This window comes from Natator depressus, chromosome 7, assembly GCF_965152275.1.
Source record: "Natator depressus isolate rNatDep1 chromosome 7, rNatDep2.hap1, whole genome shotgun sequence".
In the NCBI taxonomy this organism is placed as follows: Eukaryota; Metazoa; Chordata; order Testudines; family Cheloniidae; genus Natator; species Natator depressus.
In genome coordinates, this window is record NC_134240.1 from 14,072,680 (window position 1) to 14,095,339 (window position 22,660).

At 37.8% G+C, this 22,660-nt stretch overlaps 1 protein-coding gene across 7 annotated transcripts in view; it reads left to right on the plus strand.

The window, feature by feature from the left end:
• CNTN4 (contactin 4) overlaps nucleotides 1–22,660 on the plus strand; it is a 632,904-nt gene that overhangs the window by 386,619 nt on the left and 223,625 nt on the right. The window lies entirely within an intron of this gene.

Genomic DNA, 22,660 nt, shown 5'->3' on the forward strand with positions numbered 1-22,660 from the left:
TTGTGTGTATAAAAAGATCTTCTACACTTTCCACAGTATGCATCCGATGAAGTGAGCTGTAGCTCACGAAAGCTCATGCTCAAATAAATTGGTTAGTCTCTAAGGTGCCACAAGTCCTCCTTTTCTTTTTGCGAATACAGACTAACACAGCTGTTACTCTGAAACCAGCAAAGTTAACACTTACCACATTGTGGCAACTTGGCTATTGCAGTTAATTCCTAATATAGGGTAATGCTATAACACATGTACTCTGCAATAACTTGGTAAATATTTGTTTTGTTTTTATTTTTATTGGAATATACTTGAATATTCTGCACTTAGCATGATGTCACATATGCCTTGCAACCTTCTTCATTCATCATGTTTTCTGAATGCTGTTTGAAGTCCTTTATATTTGTCTTATCTACAGAACTGAAGTTTCTCAGATCTAGTTTTCATTTGTAGTCAGCAGAAGATGTAAGGTTCTTAATAACCACTTAGCATTAATATTGTTCTAGATACAGACTTCCCACAACCCCTCCCAAGAGCTCCTTTTGAGGGAAAAGTAGCTGATTGCTACTTCCACATTAGGGCAATGGCTGAATGCTACACTCTGGCCTTAGTTGAAGTTTGTGGGGGGCATGAAGAGTGTTGCCCCTCCATTATGGAAACCTCGGGTAGGGGTGGAATTTGCCTCACCCCCACATGTGGCCCCATTGGCAGGACTGGAGCTGCCCGCCCTAAATATAGATGTCAAATTACATCTATGCTGAAGCTGTAGTGGTTCACACTTTTAGTTCAATCCCCAGTGTATCAGCCAAAATGGCAGCGGTCACACAAATTGGGGCTTGTCCAATATCCGAGCTCCTGTGGCCTCAGTGCCACAGGATGAGCTTTCTCTGACTGTTGGTGTGTGTGTGTGTGTGCGCGCGCCCCACGTTCCCCTCAATGACTGATCCACATAAAATCACAGAATCCTAGAATATCAGGGTTGGAAGGGACCTCAGGAGGTCATCTAGTCCAACCCCCTGCTCAAAGCAGGACCAATCCCCAATTAAATCATCCCAGCCAGGGCTTTGTCAAGCCTGACCTTAAAAACTTCTAAGGAAGGAGATGCCACCACCTCCCTAGGTAACGCATTCCAGTGCTTCACCACCCTCCCAGTGAAAAAGTTTTTCCTACTAGCCAACCTAAACCTCCCCCACTGCAACTTGAGACCACTACTCCTTGTTCTATCATCTGCTACCACTGAGAACAGTCTAGGTCCATCTTCTTTGGAACCCCCTTTCAGGTAGTTGAAAGCAGCTATCAAATCCCCCCTCATTCTTCTCTTCCGCAGACTAAATAATCCCAGTTCCCTCAGCCTCTCCTCATACGTCATGTGTTCCAATCTCCTAATCATTTTTGATGCCCTTCGCTGGACTCTTTCCAATTTTTCCACATCCTTCTTGTAGTGATGTGAGTCTGTCACAGCCCCCTACTAAGGAGCATGGCTCTTTAGTTCAGGCTGTAGAGACTCATGGCTTTCAGCTCCGGAGATCCCCAGTTCAATCTTCTATGTTGGCCAAAATGGTGGCCATCACATTTTCATACTGTTAGGAATGTCAGTACTTTCTTCTATTTACTCATATTCATTTGTATACTGTCTTTCAAGTGGATGTCCCCACCACCACAGTGCAAACCTCCAGAAGCAAAGATATAACAAGTCATAGGTAGGCCATCATTAAGCCATATATTTATACCCAAAGCACAGTTGCACTGACAGTAACAAGACTTCACATTGTCACAAGAGAGTGTCTGCAACTGATAAGGAAACATGCTACCCACAACATAATCTCTCTCTCTCAGTATAATACAAATCTTAATTACAGTCTCAGCAACATTAGCAAATATGCAGGGTTGACATGTATAAACAAGTTATGCCTGGAGTGGGCTATAAGTTTACGTGGGAAGCATGAGTCCAAAACTTAGGTTTGCCTCTACAATACATAAATCAGTTCATAAAGCACTGAAATGCAGCTCCTTTTTTGATGGAACCTGATAGTAAAGTAGGTAATTAGTGTTCAGCACACTGCAGAACAATGTGCATGTATGTGGGAGAAGGAGTGGAGCTGAAGGTGGAGGCATTTTTTGGCAGGGATCCTAGTAAAAAACCCCTATTTCACAAAAGGGACATCATTTATGTCAATAGAAAAGACAGGACTGGATAGTCTCAACGATCATTTCCATTTTCCATGAGACTCTTGCTGTTTTAAAATATTTTATCTGAAAGATCACTCGTGAATGAAGCAGAGAGGTGTGTCGCTATCCTCATTGCATTTTGTGGTTGTAAGAAGTCTGTTTATGTCAAACCTGATGTTTAGACCACTAACCCACCCATGTACACCAAAGTCATGTTCAGCTAGCCCTCCATTCTATTTAGAATATGCTTATGAACTTTTTTTCAGCTATAGTACTGATGCCATATCTTTGCTCTGTGTTCATTGCCTCTTTACTGAGAAATCTTAGGAGATCTCTGTACGAAGATGTATTCTAGAAACAGTGGCTGTAGCAAAATTAATGAGCGTTGAGGTGTTAAAAACACCATGTGTTTATGTGATAATGCTGATGATGATGTGGGTCACAAGTACTATAGTAGTATTTTCGTTAACATTTAATGAGATATCATCATTACAGCCCATTCAGCTTTCACAAGTTAAATGATTTTTTTAAAATAATTAAAAATGTATTAATTCTCTTGACTTTGAACTAGTTGTTGACGATCCTCTAAGTGCGTTACAGACTTTTCTTCTGCTAACAACCAAAATATTAATGGCTCTGATACCTTTCATTTTAAATTCTGTTTCATATACAGCAGGTTGTGAAACCAACAGGTCAAGAAAAACCCTTCTGAACATCTTTAATTTTCTGCTGTTTTCTGAACATTGTTCTAATGAGAAAACAGAGTGCAACCAAAGCAATCTATACACAGTTATTCTTATTTTAATTACTTTGTTTGAATATTCCTCATTATGACATGGAATGGCTTACTTTTTAAAAAAAGTACAGTATAAAGTTAAAACTAAAGCACTCAGACTAAATAAAAGACTACTTAGAAAAGTTCTTATTGTCTTCGAGGCATTTGAAAAAAATAATCTATAGACTCTGTGTAGTGCAGTTCTCAATCCAGTATAATCCTAATTTCAATATAGAGAAACCTATTATTTAAATTGTAATTAAAAAAACTTGCTGAAGCAGTGCATACATTTTGATTACCCACTGAGCACTTTACTCACTGAATAGGAAATTATATTTTTCTTTAATAGTCTTTCTTTTAGCTTCTATGACTTGTAATTTAAAAAGAAAAATAAATGAGACACACCACTCTCCAATTGGCATGTGACCACCTGATAAAATACTGCAGGTAGTCATAAACTCTCTGACTAGCAGCGTAGGTGTATTAAGATTCTTCAGCTTTAGTGCCTCATGAATGTTTTGTTTCTTGTGTTAATCCCAGTAAAATATGTCAAAGGGTAACATTTGTTACTTTCCATTGAAATTCTAATCCATGACTTTGATGATTTCCTAAGATCTGCCAAATTACCACAAATATACGGTATTTAGAACTAGTTTACTTTAGAAGGACCACACCAACCCAATAGAAATAGCATTCCTTATTATACAATAAAACAAATATGTTTGTTGTAAGGTAATAGAAATTTCTGACTGAAACTTTTCTTCTGAAGATATACATATCATCTCCCTTGCATTTCATTTGTTAGTGTGCTGCCTTCATTAATATTTGATCTGATTTTTATCTGTGTATCAATTTTATTGTGATACATTTCTTCAGAGATTTTCCTTCATTACAACATCAAAACAAGAGCTTCCACAGGGGGCAACTAGCTGTGTTCCATCTCTTGAGATACAATTATTTTGTGTTTATCCTTAATGCCTTGGGGGTATGATGATGTAGGAAATCCTCTATGCAGCATATAAAAGAACCTCCTTATTTGTTAGTGCTGAAAATAGCCTTGCATCATACCTAGGTATCAGTTATTAATTGTACTGTACAAAAGTTCTACTTTGTGATTAACCTGGTGCAAAGATTTCTGTAGATTTGATAGAAAGTTCTACTTTGTGATTAACCTGGTTCAAAGATTTTTGTAGATTTGATAGACCGCTGTACATCTGTTACTCTTATGCTTGTTTGTAAATAGTTTAGATAGGAAGACACCTTTTCTCTTTCCTGGCTTTAAGTATCTAAAGCAATTGTTCAGGTACTGCTGGATTAAGTTTGAAGTGTAACTTGAAGTATGTATTTGAAGTATCAGCATTAACATTAATAGTCTTTCCACTGGATGTGTGTCCCCTGTGACAAGAATGACCATGAATGGGATCCAACTTGTTGGCTACCTGAACAGAGAGGTCAAGGTTTGAATGGACCACTGAAAATGAACAACTCTTTCACCTCTACAGGTGATACCACCGGGTTAGAGTTGAAGCACATTAGCAAGACAGCATTAGGAAGTTTAAATTGCCAATGCTATACCAGTTGTATGGATGACATCACTTTCCATGTCATACATCTTGACAGCTTTTATGAGCTACATTATACTGAAAAAAGGGGGTAATAGTGATCACGTTTCTATATTACACAGAGGTATTGTGAAGATTAATTACAGTTTATAAACCCTTTTGAAGATTAAAATATTTATATTATATGTGCAGAAGGGATCCTAAGCATTCAGATACATTTTAAATTTATACCAGTAACTCCATGGAAAACTGAATATTCTGAATTTACACTGGTGTAACTCAGAACATTAAATTAAATGTTGTGTTTGTGTGGGATGATTTTGTGTGCGTGTGTTTACATTTAGGTGGGTCCAGGTTCTCCAGTCCCTCTACAATGGAACAGCGATTAAAGTAAGTGGGCATGTGAAAGGGTCTGCAAGACTGGAGTCCATAAAAGAAAGAAATGGTTGATGGAATATTACTGGACAGTGTTGTGAAAACTTTCCTGTGCCTAAAGCTACTTTGCTCATACTAAGCAGACATAAAGAAAGAGTGCGTGAATATGCCCCCAATCCCAAATAGGGTATTGTAAAGTGAAAAATCCAGAGAGAATGCTAAAGAAAGTCCTCTTAAGATCTAGTGTTCATAGGTTGACCACAAATGATTCAGCATTGTTTGTAACCATTCCAAAGGTTGTCCTGGCAATGTGCATTAATTATTGTACATCTGAGGAAAACTGAAGTGCCTTATAGCTGCTTCAGTTTTAGGTCACAGTAACTTTCTTAAGATTGAGGCCTGCTCCTCAGACCGTGTACATTTGTGTAACTCCAATTACTTCAGTGGAGGTACGCAGATTTACCTCAGCTGAGAATCTGGCCCCATGTCCAAACAACATATATCAAATAACATAAATCCATTTATACATCTTAGCAACTTGGAGATTATAACACTGGATCCTGTTTAGAGGATTGAACATTCGGGAGAAGTGGGAAAAGCTCGTGAAACTTTCACAATCACCCACAACCACACGCCATCAGTTTTTGAAGCTATGCTGCGATATATGTTGGCCAGAGCATCTGAACAGGGAACTTGATATAGTGAAGAACAAAATCACACAAACTTTGCTTTGATATGGCACTTGGCATAAGAGATATTTTTTGTCTTTCCAAATCACTTCTCTTTAAATTCCAAGCAGACGGCTAGGGTCTTTGTGGTGGTAGGCAGACATTCTAATCAATGAAAAATCAAAGAGATAATTGAAAACTGCTGATGCCTAGTTTTGCACCAATGAATGAATGAATAAAGATGAAGAGGTTGCCTGGCAATTCTTCCAAATGTGTTGAAATCTGTGCATAAAAATATTTCTTTATTGTGCCTGCTTTTGTTGGGCGGTAGACTATAAATGCTGTAAATAATAATAGAGGGCAGGATGCATGGTTTACTTTAGGGTGTAATATATCAGCCTGATTTGTGTTATGAAGCAAGCGTTTAGAAGCTGAATTTCTCTAGCATTAGAATATAATAGAATGGACATAAACAGTAGAGCTGGCTGGAAAACAAGAATCAGGCAGAGTAGAGACTTTAACCTCAGTCTCCCACCTCCCAGGTAAGTGCCTTAACCACTGGACTGTTCTAGAGTGAATGAGAGAGAGAGATTCCATCCTGGACCTGGGGAACCTTCTCAATGAAATTTTTGTCAAAACCAATGGTGAACTGGCATTTTTTAATGAATAAAGTTTTGTAAAAAAATTCCCAGTTAGCTCTAATAAATAGATACACTTCACCCTCCAAGTTCTCTGGTGGGTATCTCCCTCTCCTCTGATGATTTTCCCCACAGCTTATTACAGAAGCTTTTCCAATCTGAAAAAAATTTACTCCTGGGCTCAGACCTGGAACATCATGTTTAATTTGTAGTACAGGCATACGCTGAGTTACATACATCCCAAGTGAGGGAGTTATAATCAAACTATTGACAGGCCTATTGACAGGCCTCTCCCTCCAAAGCATAAGCATATTGGTCCCACTGGTAACTTAAGTATATAAAAATATATTAATATTATCCAAAGTAATTGTAAATTCAAATAAATCTTGGGAAAGACCGTGCTTATCTCCCTTGTGAGCCTTCCTTATTCTCCCCTTTATTGAAATTCAGTAGGAAAAATGCAAATCCCAAACTCTATTTTTGGGGAATCTGTTTACAATTTAATTCAATGGCAGTCTTTCTATAAAAGCAGCTGTAATGTCAATAAAAGGGGTCTGTTAAAAGTGTGACTGGTTTTACAATGATCTGTATAGTTTTAAAGGATTAAAACATGAGGTAAATTGATTTATACAGGGAAAAGCAAAGTGCTTTTTCTTCAACCTACTTCTTTTAATCTTTGCTTTGGTTGATCAGATCGTTGCTGTTTTTCTCAGCATATTAAAACTGGCTGTTTTAAGCATGATCTAGGACAGCCAACATGAAAATAGTGGGTTTAAGACAGGTCAGGTGAAATCAGTGAAGACGACCTGACTTTCCAGGTATTGCCATGTATTATTCCAAAACTGTGATTGTGGCTCAAATAATTAGAAACAGTCCACTTAATATAGCATTTACTTGAGTGATTAAACCCCAGTATTCAATGGAGAGATTAACCTGTGTGAAATAAGGAGAGAAGAATCTAATCTAAATGGTGAGCCCCTGAAATCATTTGAATCTGTATTCCTCCCTATCATCTCAACAGGGCCTGTCCCACTCTGCTCCCTCTTTGGACTTTAACAGTCTTACCCCTCTCTGCAACCCTAACTCCTCAACCAACCTACCTGTCCTTAAAAGAGCTTCTTTATACAACACAGTAGGTGGCCACCTGTGAACCAAGCTTGGCCAGTCAACCCATTTAAATTTGGTATGCTTCCTTTTCAGAAGTGTCTCCAGTTTAGTCGGCTGACCTATTTAACAGCTAGTGCTACATTGCTTACTAGTCTGACCTCCTCCCCTCCCCTCTCTTTTTGTTTTAAAATTAAACAATACATTTTTCTGTAAAAAAAAATAAATAAATCATCTTTCCATTCCATCCATTACATTTTCGAGGATGTGACTATAACACTAACATGTAAACATCAAAGCAACTATATAAGAACAGACATACAACAGCCAAAGGGTGAGATTTTCAAAAGAGCCTAAGTGAGTTAGGCACCTGCCTCTCTTTGAATTTTCAATGATGCGTAGGTGCCTAAATCACCCCGACTCTTTTGAAAAATACCACCCAGGCCTGATTCTCCCGCCACAGGATACAAGTTGCCTATTACCCCTATTTTCCAATGACCACTCCTGCAGAATCAATTTAACTGAATTAACCTGAGTTCCTTTAAAAAATAACACTCTCCCTGCTGAAAAAGAGAAATTTCAAAGACCCATGACTGTACAGTTATTATCTTATTATAATTATTTATTATTTGTAAAACAATACCACCTAGGAGCCATTATGGCTCTGGAGTGTATTGTGCCAGGTGCTGGTACAAAAATGGTCTCTGTCCCAAAGAGTTTACAAACTCAGTATAAAATAGTTATACATTTAACTTGAATAATATACATTTAATTCATATATGGCTGTAGTTACCTATCAATAATTGAAGCACCACTCAGTTTTGGAGAGGAAAACCAATAGGGGATCCCTGGAACAGTTACATTGGTTAGCCTTGAGCCATGAAAGATGCAATCAAAACAGAGTGGTAAAGGCAGGGAGTTATAGAACTTGGGTCCGCCCCCAGGGGCCCAGAATGAGAGAGACAAAGTATTTATACCCATCACAAAGCAGCCATGTGTCTTAAAGTCTCTCTGTTTTTGTGGGGGTGGGGGAATCAGGGTTACCAGAAGTCAGAATACAGTTCATTGGTAGATCTGTGGGAGTGTTAGCACAGAATTACCGTCAAGTACTTTTAACCAAATCTGGAAGAGAGAGAGAGAGCAAGAGAGAAGATGAAGACGAAGAACCCAAGTCAATCAATCAATCAGACACTACATGCTTCTTTAATCATAAAATGAAATAGAGCCAAAGAAAACACTTCCTTTTTGACAGGTGGGTATGATGAAATTTCATCACACTCACTCACTGGTATCCTGTTATGGTGTCCTCCCAAGAACACTGTTTTAAGTGCTCCTATTGTTGTCAAGGCAAAACATGCAGGTAGAACTACATGGATTTTTATTGAATTGGTTAACTACCATTTTACTTTTCACTGTGTATAAATTTAAAAACCTGCTTTTACCATTAAAACATGCATGTTAAAATTAACAACACTCTCCTTTTAAAAAAATATTCCCAAGATTTCCATAATTGCGCCGCAGCCTTCCTTATACTGGATACAGCCAAGTATATTTTTATACCAGTCACCAGCTCACAATTCTTACATGTAAGCACTAGTCCTCTTAATATTTTACAAGTATAAACATCCAGGGCCTAAAGCACTCCTGGCGTATCCTGTTGCCTTATTTGAAGCAAGACCAGTAATGCTGTAACTCCGCAGTATTGTGTCATGTTTTCCTGCTATATTTACAAAATATGCAACTATAACATAGAAAAATATATTTTGGCTGCTCTGTTAGGTAACAGAATACAGCACAATTGCAATCCAGTGAGTGCAAATTAGGTTCCACATCCTTCCGTGTTAAAGAAACGTGCCAGACAGATTATCTAGTACTTGCTCCTACCCAGGAGAAGTATTAAATTACTCATTGGTAATTTTATCTGCTTATTCACAAATATTTGAGAACTGAATCCCTTGGCTAAACCTTTCTGTAAATAGCAGGATACAAAGTTGGCAGGAATCAGCTTTATTTCTGATGGTGCCTGATGTACTTCCACCTGACAACAAAAGCATCAGGCTCTCCACTGAAGTGATTGAAAGAGAATTCCTTTCCCCTTGAGGATTTCTGCAAAAAGTTGTTCCCTTCAATTAGTTTAGAACCTGTGCATATATTTTAAGAATTCAATTTAGCTTTCTAACCATTAGATGATACAGGGATTAATGGTTACTCCAGTCTCCAGTATTTTACAGCCTTGTAAGATGGTTATTCCATAACTTTTATTGACTAATGTTTTCTTTAGTGGAAAAATAGTATCTGTAGTCTGGCTTTTGTTTCATCTGTCAAGAGAATACTTTCCTTAAGAACCCTCATGTTTATTATCTAGAGATTTTTAGTTTAAGGAGCTCAGATGACCTAAATTGTCATGAAAGCACATAAAGAGAGATGAAGACTCTCAGCTAGACAGGAAGCTGTTACATCAAAGGTAACACCTTGAATTGTACCCCAAAATGAATAGGAAACCAGGACAGTCCCTGGAGAAAATCGATAATTTATCTAACAACATTCTGCACTGGAGGAAGCTCCTGAGCGATCTTCTAGAGTAGCTCCAAGTAAAGTTCAGTGCAATAATGCAGCATGGAAGTTACATGGATTGCTGTGGAGAGAGCCAGATCAGATAGGAAAGGCCACATGCCAATGAAAAAGATGTTCTTGGTTATCAGTCCCAAATGATACTTTGGTAACAGAAGTCTCCAAGGGTGCCCACAAAATCAAAACTCTTTGACAAAGAACGAACATACTTTCTCAAAAATAGAGGCAGGAGCTACTTGTAAGCCCACAAGCGTGCCGTCACTCTTGTTAAGACTGAACCACAGCCAGTTTGCCCCAATCCAAGTTCCAGTCCCCTAGTGGAGGAGGAGCTCATGAGAAACTTGTTAATAGAATAATTTCTGGTGTATACAAGCAATAAGCTTTGAGTGACAAAAACTCAAAGCCACAATTCATCAGATATGGAACATGACTTGCACCTCAGTGTAGTATCTACAGACCATCAGTGTGACCCGTGAGGATGAAGAATAGACAGAAGATGGTTAGAAGCCACTGCGTAAATGATTGAGAACAATGACAGTCTTGGAGCAGGCTACTAGCAGCAGAAAAATCTCCCTTAAAAAAATAATGAATCCCAACTGGATCCCACTGTTCATTGACTGACCTCCGCAACTTGAACTATAAAAAGCCCTGACCTGGAAGAATTAACTATAAAATGTGCAGTAATTTACTTGAAACTCTATTTTCACTAGAGATGTGCCTGAACTCTGATGCTAAAATAAATGTACAATATTATTCAAAACCAAATGAAACAACTGACCCCTTTTTAGTTTTAATATGTTAGGCAAAGATATCAATTTGATGAAGTCCGACTACAACTGGTAAAATTTACAGCGAAGAGTAGTACATGAATGGGCACATATACTTTGGAACAACTTCTAACTTGACCTTCTCTTCCTCCTCCCCACAAATATGATGGAGTTTAAATAAGCCTTGGCATAAAATTGCTATAATACTGTATCTGTTTAGTTTGGTACTATATATGTTAGTGGAAGAGGAGCTCATGAGACACTTAATAGTGTATATAAGCAATAAGCTTTGAATTAATTAGGTAGATAGCATAATACCCTCAATTTTTACTGTATGTATGTTTGGGAGAGTGAAGAAGGTCAAAAGGGAAGGAATAACCAGCAATTGAAGAACCAAGTTTCAGAGTGTGGGTTTGGCTTGGTTCTGATCAGCCCCAAAAGTGTGGATGTAATGTCCAAACTCCAATGATGTTATGACAGTCATGGGAACAACCCAAACTGATAAGAAGAGGCACATGTAAAAGAAAAATAATAGATTAAAAAAACTTTTAAAACTTCTAGATCCAACATCTTTAATTTGCGAAATAAGCAAAGGTTTCAGTGGAGTTTTTGACTTTGACTTAATTCACCTATTGCTAGCTGTAAAACTCATACAGCTCAGCTGAATAATAGATACATTCATTCTCCAGCTGCTTTGGAAGTTGCTGCAGAAACTGCTGTATAATTTTGCTTCTATAAACATAATCCATATTTATGTCTGTTTCTCTTCCTGAAGTTCTTTGTATTTTTTCTTCATCCTATAGTACCACTAGAGGTATTGCTATAGTTAAGGGTTTGTATTTGGAAGTTCCCATTATACTCCTGTATTTCCAAGGATGTGCAGCTTTACTCTAATGATTTCCTCTAGGCTCAAACTTAACTAATAAGACATCAGCACAGGACTGATTTTGTTTTTTAAACTACTTTTCAGAAATGTCCCTTGAGCAATTCCTAACTTTCAGAAATTGAAAACAACAAATGACTTGGTCATTAATAAATATGCTGTGGGGCCTGTCTCTCCTTGATAACTTATCTCATGTTAAGGGACTTAGAGATGTCTCCTTGTGTTTTATGTATTCTTAATATGCAGTGTATTTATGCATTTTATCATTGTATCATGCATTGTATTGGGCTAATATAAGTAATCCTAATGGAGTAGTGTGAATATATCTGCTTATTAGCTGTGGTCAGCTGCGGTGTGCTGACTATATGGATGTTTGGTGTCAGAACATTTGTGTCAGTAATCCATAAACTCTGTGCTCTTGTCCTGTACTGAAGCGAAAGCATCTGTGATCATGATCATAGTGTGGAACTATAGGGATGACACATGTTACAGTCTAATAAAAAAGTGTGTGTTGCGGGGTAGAAAATGTTGATATGGTTCATTTGACATTTTAAAAATGAAACATTTTGATTTCTCAGGCTCGATTCCCAGGGAGACTGAGGCACCAATCTCAAAATGAAGGAGGAGGAGGAGCAGATGGTGGTGTAGTGGTGACCCTCTATAACCAATAGCCCAGTGGTTAGGGAACTCACCTGGGATGTGGCAGACCCACAACTGAAGCAGGGACTTGAAGTCAAGTGTTCCTTCTCCCAGGCTACTGGCTTTTCTGGGGTGGGGCACTCTCAGTACCTGTTGAAGACATTCCACTTTGTATAAATAGTTAAAGATTAATTGGAGTAAGGACTGTCATTGCCACCCCCAGGTGAGTACCCAACTCCAAGGCTATAGAGTCATACTCATTCTCCCTGGCTCAGTGAATGATGGACTCTGCTCCGTGACCTTTGAGTAAAGCCCATTTCTATTGGGCTGGATGTATGTTTTGCCTTGTCTTTGACTTTGATTCAAATATTTCAGACACTTAATTTACTCTCATACAGTGGTCTATCCATTCCCACATCCATTTCAGTGCCGGAACTCTTCCACAGCTAAATTAACACTGGAATAGCTTTATTTGCTCGCATCCTCAGAGGCTAAGGAAAACTATGGATTTTTTGTGGTCCTGTTACTGATGGCAAGGTATATCTGACAAAGTGTCAACTGGCTCAATGACGTACATCACTTGTTAGACAGTTCTCGCCACTCCACAGCTGCTTGGACTCAGCATAACCGTGATCTGTGGAAAGTGAAGGAGAGACAAGAGAGGAGATAACTGGGGGAGCTTCTTGGAGTATGGTCTTCTGTAGGCCTTTGTTCAGAGTTGCAGAAGTGATGTGACTGACGTCAAGAGGAATTGCTTGTCCTAACCTACAGAAACCACCAGCAACCACCCATCCACCTGTTTGCCATTTTACTAAGCCGAGTGTCTCAGCTTCGTAATACTCCCTTCAATTATCTGTGATGAATTTATTCTATTCTCCATGGCTAAGATATATCAGCTGTGGGTTGGTGTCGCCAGACCCTTTGTCTTTGAGATCTGTGGGGTACGATGATATTGATCAAATATCAAAGGATTCAAATTGGTTTTTGATGAGAATGCTCATGGTTGCATGTCTGATCTTGACCATCTTGGTTTCTTAAAAGCAAGTGGTGTGGCTGTGGTGCAGGCATTATCCGCAGTTCTGTTAGCAAGGGAAGCATGCAAAGCATCCATAAGCATGCAAAGGTTGGAAAGCCTCCCCCATAAAACAGCTCTTTATGCAGGAGTGTTTCCATCCATTTTCAAATATAATTTCATTTTTTTTACTGCACTGCATCACCCCAAAAATGCCTGGTGCAACTTGTTTATAAAAAACACCCCGATTATTATTTATTTATTTATTGTATTAGAAATGTCGTATGTGAAATCTCATTCTTATCAGTTAAATATTATTAGCAAGATATGTTTGTGCATTTGATGTAATGAAGGTAATTGAAGTGATAGGCAAAAAAAAAATAGAGAGAAATTGAGAGTTTTAGATCTTTTCTGCTCTGGAAGTCTTACTACAGCTGACTCACCTTGAAGAGCATTATGTTGTGTTAATCAGTGATGCCCTTCAGCTGTCCAATCTATCTGGTTTTTTATTTTCCTGAAAAGAGTTACTATTCCCAAGGCACAATTTTGTCTTGCAGAAATACCGATTTGTAACTGTATGAAAATACACTGGCATAGGTAGTTAAAACCAATTCCCTAGGAAGAAAATAAGGAAAGGGTTTTTATCATTTAAACTGGATATATTCCAAGAATTCTCTCTTCAATTTTATTAGCTTTCCCTACAGTATGAAATATTCAATTAAACTGTCTCTCAAATTGGCCATAATTTTCAATGGAAATTTTAAAAGTTCCACTTAGCTAACAATATCAATCACTGAGTATAATGTTCAGAGAGAATAAGAACGGCTTCCACCTGTTCATTTGAAATAAAATGTTTAACCTCAGTTTGCTCTAAACTCCCTTCAAGTTTCATTTTAATAAATGTACAGACAGACAACAAGTGCTTAGTGCTTAGCAGCCTCCTGAATGCTTTCTTATTTTGCCTTGGGTTTTGACTGCTGGATACAAAAAATGTACTATAGATAAAAAAAACAAAAAGTTTGCAGGATCTTCATGGTTTCTTTTAACCAAATGTTGTATTAGATTTTTGTGAAATTGAGGAAACCTCTAGCTTTAAAATTGGAGTGGACCACCCCATGTGTAAAGGAAATATGAGTTTCATATACCTAAAGAGTATATAATATCTTTTCATACAATGCATTAGTGACTCAGTAACATATGAAATAGTACACTTTCCTATAACTTAAAATATCTGAATATGATTTATTTATGATTGAACATAAAACGGAGATGTCAAATATAAGTTCCATTATAGCATTTGCATATAATTTCAATACCACATGGTATTTCCACATGGAAAATATTCTAAAGAGCCTCCTAAAGTGTATCTTTAAAATATATGTGCATATCCATTTGAGTCTGTAAATTCCTATGCTTACTCTCATGAAATGGGTAATTGTATTCATAAATGTAAGATTTTGCACAGGCAAATAAGTGCACTTGCAATTTTACAGGTACATATTAGGAGGATATAGAAAATTTGCCCCAAACAGGTTTGCTTCTACCATATTTCCTGCTATTTGTACACTGTTTATGGCAAAGCAAGTAGAGGGAGGGTCAGACAAAATTGACCTGAAAGTTTAAATAAATAAATAAAGGTTGGAGGAGAAGTGAGAGCTGTAGGGATATCACAGCTGACTTCAATATTCTTATTAGATCTTACAAACTAACAAATAGCCAGCCTATAATGGGTGACTTAAACCAAAACAAAATGAGGTTATTATGATGCCATTAAACCAGTATCTATGCTTTAAACTCATTACTGAACTCCTTGTGACTTGGCATCAGAGTCAACTTTTTCGGGACATGGCCTGATGGGGATCACACTTAGATCCCCCTAAGTTCAATTTTTTTGATCTGTGTGATAGATTTATGGCATAATCAGAGGAAGCCAAGTCCAGCACTTGGAAGGTTGCCCTGATGCTGATGATGTCAACAGGACTCAAATGTATATATCCTTGGGCAGATCCCTGTCTGAGTAAAATATCCGAGTCTTTCTGTGCTTTCTGTGCTTATTCTGTGCATTTTTGCAGAAAATTATACAATATTAACTCAGGTTTCTTCCATAACAAGGAGTAATGAAGCTTCAATAAAAGTAGCTGAGGTGAATTAAATATAGAGTGGTGGAGATGGGTGGAAGAAAACAGGGAAAGGGCTTTGCATAAATGGAAGACTTAGGTACATAAGAGGGGAGGATCGTTTGAGTACAGTACATTGAAGATGTTATAATGCTAAGGGAACATTAAAGGCATTTCTCTACATAAGATTAAGTTACATCTCAAAGATAGTGTGAATAAAGTTAGGCTAGAAGATCACTGGGGTGAAACATCAAGTTGTAATAAATCCATGAAACAATGAGATGAAAAATTCTGACTACAAAAAAGTAAGGACTTAATATGCATGGTATAAAAGTTTATTTTTCAGTCCATGTGGGTCCGCTAATCAAAAGGGAGGATCAAATGGTTATAAAGTGTCTTAAAGCTCAGAAGAGGTTTGATTCTGAGTAGCACTTAATTCATCTGTGCTTTTCCAGTCCCTCAAAATGCCACTTTCCACAAACAGCCCTGCCACAGTAGTTGGGGGACTTTCAGTCATGCAAAAGACAGATCTGTGAGCAAAGCATCCAGAAACCAGTGTGTGTTTTAGGGAGGGAATAACAGATGTCAGTTTTCTATTAAACAAGAGGGCAAAACCTGTGATGCGCTCCAACAAACGTTGAGATGGGGTGGAGCTATCCTCATTTTCCAGGCAGCTTAGCTATTCTTTCCACAGAGCACTCAGCCACCAGGTAGCAGTTTGTGAGTCAAGTCACGTGGCACTAGAATTATCACACAAGTGAATCTTGCTCCTGATGGTGACAGAAGACTTCTGGCTTGGGTCCCCTGTAGTTGTAGGTTAAGCGATCTTTCTGGGCCAGACTTGTAAACATAAATTCAGCTCCTCTGCAGAGAAGTAATCACTTTGTTGGGACTCCCCTAGCGCTGGTTGGAATTTTTCTGATGGAACCGTTTTCCATCCGAAAATGCTGATATATCAAAAGTTGAACATTTTGCAGAAACATGTCAATATCAACAAAATTTCATTTTGAGGACAAAATGAAAAAAAAATTGTGATAAGGTTGGAACTTCCTGTTCTGACATTTTCAAAATGGAACATTTCAATTTTTCACCTCAAATTGATTGATCCAAGAGGATTTTTTTGTTTTTGGTGGGGGGGTTGTTTTTTTTTGGTCCCATTTTGGAACAGAATTGGTTTCCCAAAATTGTGAAATTTCCCTGAAACAGAAAACCCAGTTCCTGCCCAACTCTAGACACCGGTGACATGGGTAAAACTTTGTACATTCAAAAAACTGAAAGTAGGCAACGTAGGACAAGATTTTTTTAAAATTCAGATAAAGAAATTCTTTTTGATAGAATAAACTGAAATTAGTAAAGAAATTTCCAGATGGGTTTTCCAATTACTTCATTTACTTTTTTATAGTGAATTTAGTGTTTCTGAAAGTTGATGGGTTGACAGCCCAAGAAAACCATGGCTTCTGGGTATCTATGGAACAGACAGTGGCTCTGGACTGGGCTCTCCTGCAGTGCCCAGCGAGTATGTTGGAACCCAGACATGAAGGGTGAAAATGTAGATACTTTCCTATGTCCACTGTGTACCTGGGACCTGATTCTCAACTATTTCTAAGCCGTGCTTGACTTAGTAGACAATGTGGCTGCAGGGGGCAAATTGCTGCTCACTGATCCACAGCTGTCCGTCCCAGTAGAAATAGAAGAGCAAGGGACTTTCCTCTGCAATATTTATTTCTGTACACCGTCAAAGACAGGATATTGGACTCGATCCAGCCTGGCAGTTCCTGTACTACTGTGTTTAAAAGATAGTTTTTCTCCTAAAATTCAATGTAATTTTGTGTGTGTTGGATGAAAGCCTCACAAGCATTAAAAAGCATGCTCCTTTCAAAGGAGTCAAAACCTTGATCTTCGCTTCTGTTTATTTTTGCTGATAGAAGAAGAGATGTCTTTTGGAGGTGAATCACTGTTTGCAACTGGCCTTAAGCTTAAGCTTGCTCCATGTTCATTTTGGGTCAGCTGTCTCTGTCTTGAGTAACAGATGCAACTCAAAAGGAATCTATTATTGTGAAAATACATAAACAGAAAGCATAGCTTACACATGAAGGGTATTTCTTGTATTTTCACAGAAAAGTAATAGATCTGTAAAGACTAACACAGACCAGACAGTAGATGCTGGAAAGTAAAGGATCAAAGAGAGCACCATGAATCATATGGTAGTAGATCTTTGTAAACTTAGGTACTTTGAATCATCATTTTATAGGCATAAAAGCCTAAAAGAAAGTATAATTAAAATAATCTTATAAATGTTCTCCCCACTTAGGGCTAGATGTAAAGCTCACTGAACTCAACAGAAGGACTTCCATTGATGTCAAGGCTCTCAACCAGTAAACCATGTCCCATGGCCACTACTGATATTTAATATTATTTTAATGATACCCACCACGTGGTCTGATAGTCTTTACAGATCTACCCATCTGTCAATCTTTCAGCCAGGCCTCTATCAAAATATATAGATCTATAAAAACTAACACTATCTTTTTCATTATCTTTATTTTAACAATTGCATCTAGTAAACATATACTTAGATAAGTAAGCCTTTTTGGTGTATGTTTGTACAGTGACTAGCCCAATGGGGCTCGAATCTGTGATTGAGATCTCTTGCCATTATGGCAATATAAATAATCATCATTTTTGTGGTGAATTTAAATGCCCTTGACTATTTTACAATAACAAGCATCGTGTAACAAACCTCTTCCTGCAAAAGTCATAGTATAGTAAAATAAAATGTATTTGCCTCATGATATACTAGATACTGTATATATTAAATTCATTTTTTAACCAGCAATATTGTAATTTAATCAAGACTATCATATTTATGGTGCAAATAGTAGTTTCCACATACAAGAGACAAGACAGCAATTTTGTTCTGTTTATTAATTGCTGAGTATTTAGAATTCTTTGGCCCAGATCCTCATCTGGTATAAATCAGCGTAGCACATTTGTTACCAGATACAATCAGAGGATCATGTCCTGGTTTCAATAATACATTGGATCGTGGCAACAAGACTATGTAGGCTATGGACTAAACAGTTTGGACTTGCTTATCTTGGCTACCCACAGGCAGTAATTGGCAAGAGAAAGAAGAAGGAAGAATAGCCACTCAGAAATAAATTTGAGAAATAAATTTAATTGTGCATCGTTGTAATTTTTCTCTCTCCCTTTTGTTCTACTTTTATGCTGACAGCTGCTCCCAGAGTTTCTCATTTATTTTGCTTAACCAATGCAATTTTCTCTTTTGAAAGCCAAGTAGTATTTTTAGCTGTGTCTGTTGTTGTTGTTAGGTAGCAGAAAAGTTGTTGTTGGTGGGGTGGAGTGGGGATTGGGGGTAAAAGACAAATGTTAAAAGGTGTCAAGTGCATGTATTTTGGTATGTGGAAAGCAACTTGATCTCATGATCTGTAATCAACTTACACTTGATGTCATTTTGTTCTCAGCTCCCATGGGTTTGATACAAATTAATTACATCAATTAACAAAATTATTTTACCTAACTGAGGCCATTACTGCCTTTGAATTCTGTATCTTTTGTGTGTTGTGACTAGTTTTCTAACTACCCAGTACAGTGCTTGCAAATGATGTAAATAGGCTGCACTTATTTCTTAGCAATACAGTGCCAAATCAAATGTCTCTAGACATTTATGAACCAGTATGGTTGAAGCTTGAAAACTGCTGTCTCGTCTGCTTTTCAAAATTGGTTCACTGGCAGAGGATGAAAGAGCAAATTATTTAGGCATCAGTCCTACAATCAGGTCCGTGCAATAACATCCTCTTCTATGGACCCTCTCCAGCCGTGCTGCATTGCTGTTGAACATTTGCACAGTGAGGTATTTATGACTCTCTGGCACACTGTGGTTACTTGCCCCACCTTTCATACCAGAACCACATCAGTTCCTCTGTAGGAATAAGCCACTAAACAGCCTTAAAAATTACACTTTGGCATCAGCCATCATATGTCCCTGGGGTCTGACAAAGACCAGCAATAAAGAGACAAGTTTGCTGTGTGCCTTTTTTATTAGTTTGAGTATCTGAGCTTAATGGCAACAATCCCCTTTTAAACATGAGGTATATTTTCTTGTGATCTTGTGACCTTTAGTATGATGTGATGCAATGTAAACTGACACACCACACTTGAAATAATGTGAAACAACAAGACAATGTGACTCAAGTACCTCGATGTGGTGTAACATAGATAATGTAGTCGATACAGTAGATATCTGCATCAGCATGGTTCACTGACTAATAGAATTATGAGGGGATAGTTTGTCTTTTCCCTATTCCAGCATGATTGATCAGTCTGTCTATGATATTTCTAGGCACCCATCACTACACTATCTGAGCATCAGGACAACACATCTATTGAAATTAGATGCTTAAAAATGCTCATTTCTGTATTTGACTATTTGGGACATTGGAGAAATTAAAATGTCCTTTAATTTTTGTTGTAAATCCAATCAGTATAAAAATTGAAGCTGTAATCCCTATGGGCCAGATTGCAATTCCCTTCCTCATGCTGCATAATTTACCCCCTTTGAAGCCTATACAACTACTCCAGGAGTAAAGTACCTATGCATATCAGAAATGAGTAAGGATATCCCAATCTCATCCTGACGTGGTGGTGATTATTATTAGTTGTTGTTACTATCTTTCTTTTTCTGCCAGCAACAGTGAGCTGCACACAGCTATAATTGAAGGTAGAGATTATGTGAAATGTGTTTTGAATAATATATGAATCAGTCGGACATATTTAATATGTATTTAAAAATAAAGATAAATACAACAGGTATTTGCTTAGAGCATCCCCTTTTGTGTTGAGGAGAGGAGATTTGGGAAATGTAGCTCCTTGATAATCTTTGCACAGTCTCTCTCAAATCATTACATAACACAGGCAGAGTTTTCTTTCTGAGGTACTTGCTATATGGTTCTTCTGACACCCCTCAAAACAATTCAGTAGAGTTCCTGAATATATGCTAGAATTATTGGTTACCCCCACCAGCTCTATGCTCTCCCAGCTGCCTGGCCATGAGTGCCATGCATCCACTGAGATACATCTTCCTCACATATGATTGCTTCAGAGTATTATATCATAGTATTATAGTTCCTCTGCTCATTTCCAGCCTCGTTGTCACTCCTTTATGTGACTCCTTTTCTCCCACTCTCTCCAATTCTCCTGAGAGTTCATTGAGGAGGTAGTAGGGAGTCAGAACAAGGTGGAGGGGTAATACCAGGAAGACTGGTCACCTAACCTCATGTAAAAATTATTTAAATTGTTAATTGAGTTGAGAATCCTCATCCTTAATTAGGGGATTAGCGCCTCTTAGGAGGCTTCAAGTTAAATCCATACTTAGGTCACAATCAGTAGTGTAGTTGAGAGTAAACGTGTGTAAACAGAGTCTACCTCACTTCTCATTTGTGGAATACGGAGATTAGGTTATCTTCTTTTCTTTTCTTTTTTCTTTTTTTCTTATTCCCCAATGCAACAGGAGCTCTCCAGGTTCTTGTGCGTGAGAGTAGTAGTGTAGTAGAGTGGCCTGTGAAGATCCCTATTGACTTAGAGGGAGAGATCAAACTCCTTTTAAGGTCAATGAAAAGCCTCTCTGACTTAAAATGGAGTCAGACTGGGCTTTGTGACATCTAGCAAGGAACCAGTATTTATGATACTGAATAGCAAAATTAAAAACAACAACAACTGCTTGACAAAAGCAAGAAGATGAATTATTTTTGAGAGAGAAAAAATCAGAGTTTACTTTATGTTACAGTTATTCTAAAGATAATATGAAATCACTCAGAGACATGATCTATGATGGTAATAAATTTATGTTATAATACAAACTGTGTGTGTATATATCATAAACAACATTGGTGTTACTTTTTGAAATACTGTTTTATGTTTAATTATGACACAGTGCTGGTGATCCCACAAGAAGTTCCTATTAATGTCTCATAAGAATTTAAGAAGCTCAGAAATTGTCTGGATCATTGTAAAAATATGAGTCCTTTACAACATTTTTAAAAAGTCCAGTTAGGTCACAATGGGAGTTTGCCCTAATTAGTAGTTTTAAAATATATTTGTAGCCTGATTTAGTAACTACTGGTCTGTATGTTTGTGAGAAACACGAGCCGTATTTGGCGTTTCCTATCAGCTATATCTAACATAACTCCTAGAAAACAATAGAAGGAATTGTGGGTAACAATGAGTCCAACAATATACTGATAGATTTTTAACTCAGACATTGACTATGAAATCAGGACATTGTGTGGTTCAGATAAGCATGCAGAATTCAAGTGCTTTTCCAGTTCCTATCCAGGCTTATCCATCAAAGCTCTTAGGTAAGGTAATTAGACCGGAAATCTTGTGATAACTTTTTTGTGAGTTTTTTTCTTTTATACTTTCAAGTTGAACTTAGGTCAGAAGTACCACCTGCATTTTCTCCCTCACACAACTTAAATTCTGCTGCCAATTTTAGTTTAGGAGCACAGAAGCCTGAAAGCAGAAGGTGGGGGATGAAAAGTTAACTGAACTTTTTTAGCTCTTCTGAAAGGTCTAGCAGTCAACGTTTGGCTAAAGGTTTGGGTTGCTTTTTAGTTTCATTGAACCAGTTCACCTATATCTCTTAGCAATGCTCACCTTTAGCTCCATGCATAATAAAGATTAAAAAAAAGAAGATGGAGAAGGTTAGGAGAGCTCCTGTTGCATCGGGGAATAAGAAGAAAAGAAAAGAAGGAAAGGGCCGGGGGGAATGAAAGGATTAACAGAAGATAATAGCATGGAGAGTAGAATAAATACAACCCTAGCTAGGTTTTCATCCACACTCTCCCTCCCTAATTTACTGTAGAATATTAAGAGGCTACAGCATTCTTTGTATTTCATATCGGGATGTTTTGATAAAATATCTTCACTCGTATACACCAATTTAGGACATTTTTAGTTTACATTTCGGGGGGGGCAGAGGGAAAACCATACATTTATTTCTGAAAAGTTCAGAGCCCATTTGCCATGAGCTGCACTCAGCCATTTCTGAGTAGCTAACCATACAGGCACTCGTTCTGCAATAAACTTGGGCCTGGTCTACACTACAAACTTAAATCGACTTAACTACCACACTCAGAGGTGTGAAAAATCCACACACCCCTGAGCAGCATAGTTAAACTGATCTAATCCCTGGTGTAGACAGCACTAGGTCAATGGAAGAATTCTCCGGTTGAACGAGCTATCATCTTTCAGGGAGGTGGATTACCTATACCTATGGGAGAAACCCTCCCATCAGTATAGGTAGTGTCTACACTTAGGTGGTGCAGCTGTGCTGCTTCAGAATGTTAAGTGTAGAGATGCCCTTACCGT